Source organism: Manis pentadactyla, chromosome 8, assembly GCF_030020395.1.
Source record: "Manis pentadactyla isolate mManPen7 chromosome 8, mManPen7.hap1, whole genome shotgun sequence".
Classification (NCBI taxonomy): Eukaryota; Metazoa; Chordata; class Mammalia; order Pholidota; family Manidae; genus Manis; species Manis pentadactyla.
Genome location: NC_080026.1, coordinates 26,913,868 through 26,926,201, shown reverse-complemented (window position 1 = coordinate 26,926,201; position 12,334 = coordinate 26,913,868). Strand labels below are relative to the sequence as shown.

The 12,334-nt window shown below is 36.1% G+C and overlaps 1 protein-coding gene across 4 annotated transcripts in view; it reads left to right on the top strand.

Annotated features, from left to right (window-relative positions):
* ARHGAP15 (Rho GTPase activating protein 15) overlaps positions 1-12,334 on the top strand; it is a 602,975-nt gene that overhangs the window by 396,394 nt on the left and 194,247 nt on the right. The window lies entirely within an intron of this gene.

Sequence of the window (12,334 nt, the reverse complement as noted above, 5' to 3'; positions counted from 1 at the left end):
AAAAAAGAGTAAACAGGAAACAGCCAGCAAGAGTATAAAAGGAGAAACTGGGAAAAGACAACCAATAGAAATCAGAGATGACAAGGTGGAGTGAGAGCAAAAAGAACTGTATTCTGTCATTAAAACAAATGTTGATAAAAGCACACACTTGTGAGGTCTAGTAATGAAGACAGACTACTGAACCAGTTATCATCTCTGCCGTAGTCACCTGATACCCGCTTCTGTGTTCCGGAGAAATTTACTCTTGCTCAAGAAAATGCATAGCAGTTAAGTCTTGCTGTGAACAGCAAGCTTACACTGAATATTCACAGATTCTGGGCATACACACGGTTAGTAATTAATTCATTGTACTTATTAGTGATCTTTAATGGAGTTTATCTATGTCTAGCAATACATGAGTCTTATTATCAAAAAGAAAGCTTAAAAACAACAGAAGTTAATGGGGGAGTAAATGTGTAGTTCAATAGCCAGAAAGGCTATCTAACTTATCCAGCAAAGTGGCTCTGGTTAAATCAGTCAGCGGATATTCCCACACTTTTGAGTCCAGAAGACATACAGATAAATAATGTCTCTTCCCAGATAAAGCCTGAATCTAATTTCCAGCCTCCTCCCCCACTCCCACTCCCATGCTAAAGTTTATGTTCTTACCATACTTTTTCCCTTGGAGTCAGTTGGAAGGAAAAATACCCTAGGAAATTTGCATCTTATCATGGATGGGGGATTTAAATAATGCAACACCCCCTCATGTTGAGATGTAATACTCTAAAATATCCTATAGTGGTGTCATTTACATGATGAAAGTTCTGGGTCTGGGAGATTTTCTATTATAAGCCCTTGTATTCAGAAGTTAATAGGTCATCCATAAAAATAATCTTGGCAGAAAACTGGGAGGATGTTTTAGCCTGGAAACAAATATTTACAAAATTTGAAAAAAAAAAATCACATGAATTTGGAAAGCTTTCAGGTTTTCAATAAACAGAGGCAAAATAATAATGATACGAAGAAGAGAGAGATTTTCACATATTTGTTGCCCTGGGATTCAAAAATGGGTTTGTTTTCAAATAGAGGTTTTTTTTACCCTTGTTGCATAATATGAACCAATTGCCCAAAAATAAATAAATTATCAAAACTTTTACAAGAGTGTCACTCTGTTTTGTGAAATAATCTGTTGTTTATTGGCTGACCAAGAATCTATACATTGTATTTTTATAGTCATTTCCCTAGAGCTTAAAAATTTATGATAATTAAGAAGTTTTAAATTAGTTTAGGAAGCAATGAATGAATGAGACCAAATATATATACTCGTTTGTGGGTTTCCTAATGAATAACATTCCCTTTTAAAATGTCTAGAAAAAATGTCTTTCCCAAAGAATTTTCACACTTCCAAATGAAGTGTATCTAATGTAAGCATTAATTATAATTTAAATGTATAATAAAAGAGACTTACAGATTCCAGAAGGAGTTGAATTGGTCTGGATAATTGAACCTGAGTATTTTCTTCTACAGGATATTTTACAGTAATTTACTCATCTCCTTAAAACTTTCACATCTTGGAGATTCTTCTAAATTCCACGAGAATTTATCTTATAGTCTAACAGACTGTGGACTTCGAAATGTTTTTCTTGGGTTCAAAATAATCTTTTCTTTGCTAGTTTTATCCCCTTTTGCCAAATTTTATTCTTTCAAGCCACTTCCTATTTTTAGCTCAGAAAACAACAATCAAACCGAAAAAAAAATCAAAATAAAAAATCAAGGGCAGGACACTTTGAGAAGAAAAACTGTGCAAAACCAAAATAGCCCTGAAATAGATACTGCCGGAGGAGTTCTTGAGGTTAGAGTAGACTGTAGACTCAAAATATAAAATCATACTCTTTTTAAGGAAATAAGAATGTCGTGAGAGTTAGGGTTAAAGCACAGCTTATAGAAGAAAAATATTTTAAATATGACCTTCATTATACTGTGTGCTTTTTCATAGAGAGAACATGGGTTTATTTTTCACTCTTCACACAGTGCCCGGTACAGAAAGGGTTCTCAATAAGTGATGGATAAATGGATTAATTATATTCAACATTCCTTATATCTTTGGAAAGTTGCACACCACGGTGGCTACACCTCCATATGGCAAGAACCAAAAAGATCAATGACCCACCGTTGTTGGTTGAAGGCTGCTGCCTGACGTGAAAGAATAATGTGGTTTGTAAATTTTTAAACATTTAAAACATTTCTGATAGTATATTATTTTTCTAAATATATCATTATTTTCCATCTACACCCAGCTTTGCTGCATATTTGAAGATACGTCTCCTTAAAGATGTATGCATATCAATTTTTGGACACTACATTTAAGTTCACCATCAGCAGCTAAGAGAATAGCCATTCTCTGCTCAGAGGAGTCATACACCATTAACCATTGTTTCAACAGTAATAATCTGTCGTTGTTAATTAAGTAATAATTGAATGGCAACTGTATCTCATGCCTGAGAATGGTGAGGCATAGATAGGCTCAGGTCCCATCACTGTGCAGGAAGTCGAGCACCACAACTTTTCTTTCAGTGCAGACTTTGACTATCATGGTGGTGGTGTTCTGTGTTAGTTTACTTCCCTGTGAACATCTCACCTTGATTCAGTGTTTACTTCCTATTCAGATCTCAGGAAACTTTTATTTTGGTGATAATATTCAGATCTCAGGAAACTTTTATTTTGGTGATAATTTTTTTTAGTTGAAAGAGTCTATCAAGGAATTTGAAGTAAGAAATATATGGTCAACCATGCAGACCTATCAGTTTGAAGGTAATGAAGACAGGATACCAATACTCTAAATTCTGTTTCTGCTATTGGATATTGATTTCATTTTCTTTATATTTACTTTACAGCAGAAAAACGTTAAACTTTGCTGATGCCATCAAAAGCTCTCTAAGACTCTGACCACACCAGTGCCATTAGAATATTATCATTGTTGTTTTAAAAATGTTGCTCTTGTGTGATGTTTTTCATTTTTGACAGCCTGGGCTAAACTTTAATTTAACTCTTTCATCTCCTTTTACAGACAGCATTGTTAAGCACTGTAGTGAGCTTTCTCTCCTTTGGTCTTAAAGGTAGAAAGTTAGCGTAGAGTTGAAATTGCAGAACATAATATCAGAGTCCATATGTTTGGCCTAGTTTGACAGCAAAAGAAATATGCCTTTTCTCAAGGTTTAATTATTGACTCTGCTACTTCATGCTGCTCATTCTCTCAGTGTGATTGCAGTGATACCTAAAGCTTCAGTGATTGCTGCAGTGACTTCAAAGCACCTACGTGAGACTATGACTCATCAAACTATTTCTCACACTCAGACTTGGTCTAGGGGCAATGCTTCTTGAACTTCCCTCTAGTACCTCTAACTCAACTTTTTCAAACTGACCTTATCACTTTGCCCAACAAACCTCTTTCTCCTCCTTGATTCCTCAGCTCAGTCAGTGGCATCATGATCTATTGTCCCCCTTTCCTTAAAAAGAAATATGTTGGACATCTTAGATTCTTCTCTGTCTTTATGTACAACATCATTCAAGTCTAATGATTTCTACTTTCTAGTATCTCTTGAATCTGATTATTCCTTTCACCTCTCATAGCCTTGATTGGGCCTCCATGATTTCTTTTGAGATAAATCTACCAGTTGATATTATTACCTTTCATCTCATTTCTGCCCAGGCCACCCTTCTCAATGCTGCCAAAGTTATTCCTCTTAAACCCAAATAGAATTGCGTTATCCCTTCTTAGAATATCCCTACAATGGTTCCTTTTCTCCATGAGGATTTTCACAATAATTAGCCCCATTAAAAAGGATAAGCTTTTGACTTCTATCTACTGTCCAGCTTTATACATTCATATGCTGTTTCCTATACATCAGGAATACCAACTACATGAAGTTTTCCAAAGGCCAATATTCTTTCCATGCACTATTCCTTCTTTCTCAAGACCTCTTCCCTAACCATCTACCTGCCAAATTCACATTTATCCTCTCATGCACAGCACAAGAGTCACCTTCTCCAAGGAATATTCTCTTACTCATCCTCAACCACCCTTCATGGTCCCTTGAAGGGTGGTTAGACCCTCCCTCCACAGTGTTCCAATGACAGCTTCACTTTGCCTAATATAGCCCTTATTGCCTGGAGCTATAATGGCTGGCTTTGTTATCTGTTTCTCCTTCTAGAATGGGAGTCCTTATAGTCTCAGGATGGTGTCTAGTGCATATGTGTCTCCTCATTGCCTAGTACACCAAAGCTGGCTTCTGGTAGGGGCTCAAATTATGATGGGTGAGTAAATGGATGAATAAATGAATACTATCCAAAATTTTGTTTTATCCATCTATCCATCCTTAGAGAATCAAATCCTGTATACTAAGGATTCATTGAACTGCTCGAAGAGATAGTGATTAAATGCCTCTTGAAACATAATGTGAACTCATGTTATTCAGAAGATGAGGAAACCACCTTAAAAGTAAAAATAAAGAATTGTTTTTACAATGTGGTATGCATCTGTACCATATCAATATCTATATCATATTTATATCTTTATGATGTACCATATTAGCAATAGTCTTTAATAGGGTAAGACAGGGCAGAAATAGAGCAATGGCTGGTGTTCAGGACAGGTTTCTGACAGAACAGACTTCCTCATCCTTAATAGGGAGAAACTAATCTCTCCACAAATTGTTTTTAATTGTTTCATAAATCTGATGAGATCAACTATTTGATACCAAATATGATGCTTTTGAGATCTACCCGGGTCATAAGAGTGGGATTATCATCTTTCTAGTTCAAATATTATGGTCTTTTATATATGTATCCTTCCAAGTTCTGTGCCTACTTTCCTGTAAGTTTGTGTATAATTTTTTTCACTATCACCCCCTAGGTTTTTTTCACTCTCACCCATTTCGAGCCATCTACCATCCACTGAATAGCCATGTTTCTGATTATCTTTTCCCAAATGTATTAGCTTGACTTATTTAAGGCTGAAAATCATTTTATTATTCCCTGCTTATATTTTTAAACTCCTAAAGTCCATTTATTTATACGATTCTTTTGTCTTCACAGATGTTCACAGCTCCTCCCAATTTAGTATCATCAACAAATTTAATTAATGCTCTGTTTACCTCTCTTTCTCATGAAACCAGTCCCTTGTTTCATTTCATCATATGAAGTGAAAATGTATTGGCAATAAAGCAGTCTGAAGAACTGTTCCCTCACTGTAGAAGGGGAAGTTAAGGATACAGCAAAGGACCATGTGGTGAGGAGTGTACAGGGCAGTGGCGCGGTGAGCTAGTTTGCTATTGCCCTAAAGCAAAACCTTTTTCACAGCAACCATACTTTGGCCGATTGCCTGGGTTGGTGCTGGTGTATGTGTTGGGCAGGGGGGGAGGGAGGTCTGGACAGTGGCTGTGTTACCTAACTGAGGACTTTACTAAAAATAAATTTATTGATATGAAAAACATTTTTAAAACTATAATGTAAATATAAATGTAAGCTAGTAACATTTAACCCACAGTATAGCTACACACCTGGATATGGATACATACATCTGGATGTATACAGGCTAACAATCACTTTCAGTGGTCTTTGTCTGACATTCACTACTATCCAAATTCTTATCTCAGTCCTTAAACTTGATAAATGGTTCAAACACAAATTACCCACTGGGTTTAAATCAAATTCCTTATAAATATTAGATTTATAAAATAAAGTAAGAGAATCTTTTATTCAATTGTATCCAGAAGGCAACTGCCAGTGAAAAACTATATTAACCTCTAGAATTTATAGGCTAGAAAATTAAGCTTGATCAAAGAGAGAAGTCTTGTTAATTTTAAGGTAGGCAAGTTTATATTCAAAGAATTACACCATTCGTCTTTGAAAGCATGGTCATACAGATATAGGATGTTTTGTAAGGAAAACAAAAATAATATTTGTTAAGCACCCACTATGTGCCACACGTAATGCTAGTGCTTCCCAACATGAGTCAATATTATAGATTTAAAGCCTATTTAATTACTAACTGATATTCCATTGTGTATTCCTGACTCCAGTAAAATCTCATAAATATTTGTCATGTTGCATATGAAGAGTCAGTCTTTGGAGTGTGGATGAATCAGTATAAATCCATTGACTTCACAGAAAAAAAAGTTCAAGTTTGTGCTTTAATTAGGACAGACAGATGGTAGACTAGCATCTCTACTGTTATATACAGAAGACCATGCACGTTCACAGTATAGAAATAAAGGCTGATACATGTTTCACATATAACACAAGGTCACCAAAGATGTCATCACCGAGGGCTGTTGTTAACAAAATAGTGCCTGGGAATATAGTTAAGTAGTCACAGCCTCATATTGTTTTTCTAGTGAGAAAAAATCTGATGGATAATGCATTCTTACGCACGAATTTTCTCAGATGCCAGGACTTTACAGGCATAATTTCCATAAGCTTTAATGGGAGTTTTCCTGCCGGCACCTGTTATGGTATAAAGTTCTGACTTTTCACACATAATCCAAGACTGACTTGGAGCACTGGTTTGGAAAAGCTAATACAGTAAAACCTTCTTGTAATGTTTCCTCACATATAATGTTCACCTTTTAATATTTGGTCTGACACATGTATGTCCATGTTTTCCATTCAAATTCTTTTCCCACCAGAAAGCTTCTTTTCACCAGCTTTTTATGGACAGGAGCAGATAAAACAGTTTTTCTTAACTGGGTAAACAATCAGAAAAGCTACATAAGGGGGAAGTTACTAGGAGAGAAATTGAGTGAACCTAGAAATGAGCTCTTCTTAACTAAAAATTGTTCTTGAGATAGACTAGATTCCTGAGGAGCCAGCAAAAACAATTTGAGTGCCACATGCCAAGAGCAATGTCCAAGAACCCTAAAACACGCACCACGGGGCAAAATAATATAGTTGGACCATATTTACCCATTCCTTTCCAGATTAAAATATAAGGACCTTTAATATTTCAGGTTCATTTGTTAATTAGGATAGACACATGGTAGACCAGCATCTCTATTATTATATATGGAAGACCACGCACATTCACAGTATTGAAACAAAGGCTGTGAATTTAACCCTATGGATAAATAAGCTGGATAATGTTTTCTGCAGAAGAGAAAAGAGTTAAAATTAATTCATAAAATTCCATATTTTTAACCAACTCCCATACCTTTTATCACCAGAACAAACAAAAAATTGATAGTGTTTTTGCACAACTAAAATGTTTGGAGATGGCATAGATAAATTATGTTATTAACAACAACCTCCCTTTTAAAGATGTTTGCAGTCTCCTCTTCTCTACTATTTCTAACATACATGGCATTTAAGAGTGAAAATAGGCCTGTACTTAAACCCTGAATCATTCGTCGTCAATATCAGGTTTGACTGAATGGTTGGCAGGGGGGAATGCTTCTTATGTGTAAAACAATGTCAAATAGTGAGTTTTTAGTTCAATAGTTGCAGCGGGTTAGTATGACTAATGTTGGTAGGTAGAATTAAAATTGTGAGGGACCTGAAACCCTGAAAATGTGAGGACAGTTACAACCCTGTTAGTGAAATTTCTCACAGGAGCAAAACACAGGATCTGAACAAGGACAGCTCCAGGACATATCGGGAGAGATGTGTTTTGGGTCCTCATTGGCCCCCTTCCTTCTTTTTCTTTGCCACATGGCTGTATTACTCCATAGTTCTCACTGAGCACTGTGTCTGACCTCTAATACCCTCCTACTGGCACATCTGCCTAAGGAGTAGCATCTACAGCTTAGCCTGAAGTTCCAACACCCTTATAGCTCTTTTGAGTATTACCCTGAGTACAGTCGATTTAAAAGGTATCAGTAATTTGGCATTAAATGGCTTTGTCTCCTATTAGAATATTTTCAAGCACCAGGGAGGAAAGAGCTAGTTTGATTTGTTCTCTTTGGAAGGCAAAAGGAAGAGGGTCCTACTGACACCTCTAGAAGCCTGCTGTGCTCTCAAGTTAGTGCTCTCCTCCTCGCCAGGGCTTTTGCTTCTAGCACAATTTGCTCTAGAGTTGGATGAAATAAGATCATTGTTTTCTTTTGATATTCTGGCCAATGAATTAATAAAAGTGCATTTGTTTCTGGGTATAACAGCCTTCATTAAGATTTGTTGGAAAAAAAACTTGAAAATAGGTTGGGACTCCAGGACCTCAGGAGGCTGCCATTGTCCAGGGCCATGTCTCTCTAGATGAGGCTGATGAGCCTCAGACTGAGTTCCTAGGGAAGACCTCAGGCTACAGGAAGGATGACAGATGATGGAGCCAGTGGTCTCTACATGGGTAGCCCCACACACAGCACAGGTGCAAAAGAATGGTGCAGTGGGGAAAATCTCCAAGACTGTTTTCTATAGGCCTTACCCTGAAAGGAAACAGGTCTGGAGTTCAGAGATCTCACATTTCCAGGGAAGAGCAATGTGTCTCTTCACAAGGGTTTGCTGTAGAGCAAAGCCCTATATGGATTTATATAAACTCAGCTTTGAATTTCAACTTAGAGCATTGCACTCAGTGAAAAGAAAAATAATTGTGTAAGTTGTCCCTGAAAAAAGAAAGATAATTTATTACACTACCCAAATAATGGAGAATTATGATGACAATAAGAAGAAACCATATTTAAAGATAAATTATGTTTAGTCAAACTGAAAACTGTGCCTCTCCTCCCACAAGTCTTTAAATGCAGTAAGAGCACTCCATTTCCCTGTCTCTTGGTATATCTGAAAATAGCAGAAATCCAAGCAGGGTGAACATTTGGATAATAATGACTGTCCTCTTGAATTAGTTTGAAACCAAGATGGCACAACCACTTCCTCTTTCTGCTCCTCTCCCATATGGATTATCTTTAACCTCTTATCCTCCAGCTCTTCCTAGCCACATCCTACACAAGTGAAGTCTAGCTGTATTTGCTATCCTCTTAGCTGATGTCTGCTTTCAGGACAAGATCTAATAGATTAATCCACACTAAAGTGCATATGGTTAGTGAGGTTTGATGTGAAATTCCCCCCTACCGCCACCACCCCCTGAATGGGATATAAAGACAAAAAAGATGAAAGGATACAATTCTAGTTGCAGAATTTTCTAGACATAAGCAAACTGTGTAAAAGGAATATTCTAAGACAGAATTATCATCCCAGAACAACTGAAAAAAATACCGTAAATATAGCCTCTATAATTAATGTTGACTAACCCAGAGGTCTGATGACATGACGTCCAGGTCTTCAAACTGATACTTTCATTTGTATCTTCTGTACCTCTTCAAGAGTCAGCTATAGTGAATGATCATGGATTTTCTAATATTATTCTCTAACTTCAAATTCTTCCATCCCTTTGAGGAAATGGGGAAATTAAGACACTCTTTATTTAAATTTCACACAATGGAAAACATGAGATATATGCATGGCTTTGTTTCTTACCACTTAGAAAATCACATGTATGGGGTAGACACTCAATAAATATTGTATTAATGAGCATCAACATATGTAACACATCTTAGTTTAATATACCTTCTTTCCATGACAAGAGATCAGAAAGAAATGATAGCTGCTAATGACAGATGCTAAATATGTGTGTGGATACACACACACACATTTTAATGAGACTTTTGATGTAGACTGATGTGACAAAATCATCCAGAAGCAGGAAATCTGGTTTGTATTATACTAGTGCTAGATGAGTTTAAATAAGGGACAGTTGGCATTAGAATGCCTTTTTTTTAAGTCAACGAGTAATGTTTTGAGTAACTAGAGTGTGTGCAGTTCTTTGCTGGATGGCTAACAGCCCTTGAATAGACAAGAATGAAGTACTCAAGACTGAAGCTGCATCTTTCCGCTTATAGTGTGATAATGGAAACTAAGACACCAACCTCAGTGCTAGCTCTGGGCTTTTTCTATGCATTTCTTTTTGTACAAGTCCTAAAATCATAAATGACAGTGGTATATGTTGACCAGGGGTAGTTAGAGCTTCTCATCAGGGAAAATGATTATGTCTTTCAGCTCTATGCCAGAGACCTTATATTTGTATCTCCAAACCTGGGCGTGGTATCTCCAGTAATGGAATAGTTTGTAAAAATACTTAACTTTTGATACTTCTGTGTATCATAAAGATTTTGAATTTGATATCATGGGTTTTAAACATCTTTCAGCTCAACTAGAGACACAAAATAGAACATTCAAGGACACTTAATAGACTCGTATAGATAATATACCAGTTTTTCTCAAAGGAACCTATGAGAATATACACTCACATCATAACAAACAAATGTAATCCATGACATAACTTTTTGGTAATAAACTAAATATCATTATAGTTATTTGTTCACAAGAGAAATATGCATATATGTAAGAGTTATATTATAAAATACTTAGGAAATACATAAACTAGTAAATAAAAACAGAATTGTTTTCATAATCCCACCTTATGCAGATAATCACTATTAACAGTGCAGTGGATATCATATTATCTAAATTATATATATACTATAATGTATATAATAATACAAATATAAAAACACTAATATAAATTAATATATATATAATATGTCTTAGCTGTTTCTGGATATAATGTGAAATTGAATATATATCACAATGGTGTTTCCTTCTAAAGTTGGTTACAGAGCATATACAACAACCTGAATGTATTATTCAGATGTGTTGTGTATGTGAAAATATTAGAGAGTGCAGGTGCCATTGTCACTAATTCCTGAATTTTCAGGGAAAATTCACTGTTAATGCCTCAGAACAATTCAAATGCTATGGCTCCATAATATCTGGACTTGTGTATTCTTTGTTCTTTACTGTGTTCCCAGTGCTTAGCACACTTATGCAACACAACAAGTTCTTAATATGTGTTAAGTTTCATAAAGAGTTGGAGTTCACCAACTCAAGATAGTTATGCAGAATATATTGGAATTTTTCTGTCCTTCCAATTAACCACAGTTTAGCACAGATCCATCTGCTGAACAGCAAGGATTGATTATACACAACTCCCATCTTTCAGTTTAGCAGAAGTACTAACAATACCCATGCAATAGTCTCTCCTTATCTTATAAAGAAAACAATGATTTGATCCACATTTACTGAGAAAAGAAGGTTCAGTAATTTCAGTCTCATCTATTGTCATGGCCAGGAGCATCTTCTTTGACTAGAAAGGATTCTAATAATAATGGCGTTTCTCAGAAGTTTGGGAGAGCATCAAGAAGTTGAAAAGAACCATCGTGTCTGTTATCTAAATAGGACTTTACTTGAACAGGTCTGTAGTACATTTTGCTTTTGTGTCTGGAATCTGGCTTTCCAAACCCACTTTAGAGGCAGCAGCCAAGAAGGGCTCTCTCTCACCTGAAAGCTTAGCAGAGGCAAACCATCAAAACCCTCCAGAAAGTGGTTAGCCAAAGGGTCCAAATTAGAGGCACCTCCCCAAAGGAGATCAAAAGTTATGCTCCACCAACACAGAGACACTGAGAAATGGTTGAATGTGTTCTAAATTAAACTGCCCTGGTGGTGAGCAGAGATCTGCCAAAATCTTTCAATTAATCACTTTCACCTTCAGGGCAAAGTTAGGCTGAGAGTATTTCAATCAGTTTTTATTGGAACAGGGTTATTTCAGATATTAAACTATGTTGCACAAAGTAAAAATAATGTTATTTTTAAGTTGCTACTCTTGTTAAATAGAAATTGGCAAGCGTTCTTGGGGTCTGTATTGTGTCTGTGTATTTGTGTATGTGTGTGGCTTTTTGCTGTGCCATAAGCCGCATTGATGTAAGAAAGTGAACAGCACTGAATTACAAGGTAAATATATTCATATAATCATTTTCATTAATAATATGTTATAAATAATAGAAGAAAGGTTTTAAGTGTATAATTCTCTACAACACGATTGAGATATTTTTTCCTACATCTTCAGCAGTAAGTTAATTAGAATCACCTGCATTTCCTTGGGTGGACACCAAATGGATTGCAAACAAAAACAGATTAAAATAGCTGCTGGAGCTATGGCAGACAGATGACAAGATTCACAAAAAGGACAACAAAGCACTGAAAACGTCCACTTTTCAAACAATTTTAGAGGAAATCTAGCTCTTGCAACTTCTCTGTAAAAGCTGCTTGTGAGGGTTTTGCTGAAAGACTAGAACAGCTTTGTTTCTGATCCCTTGATGAGTGAGAGAAATGTTTAAGAAAGATCACTTTACAGAGAGATTCAGGCTGAAATGCGATGACTGTGATTCAAACCAAGCCAAAAATTACAGTTCAGAATGAAAGGGGAGGGACGTGGTTTGGGAATCCATTTTCCCACATTCCTGAATCTCAATCA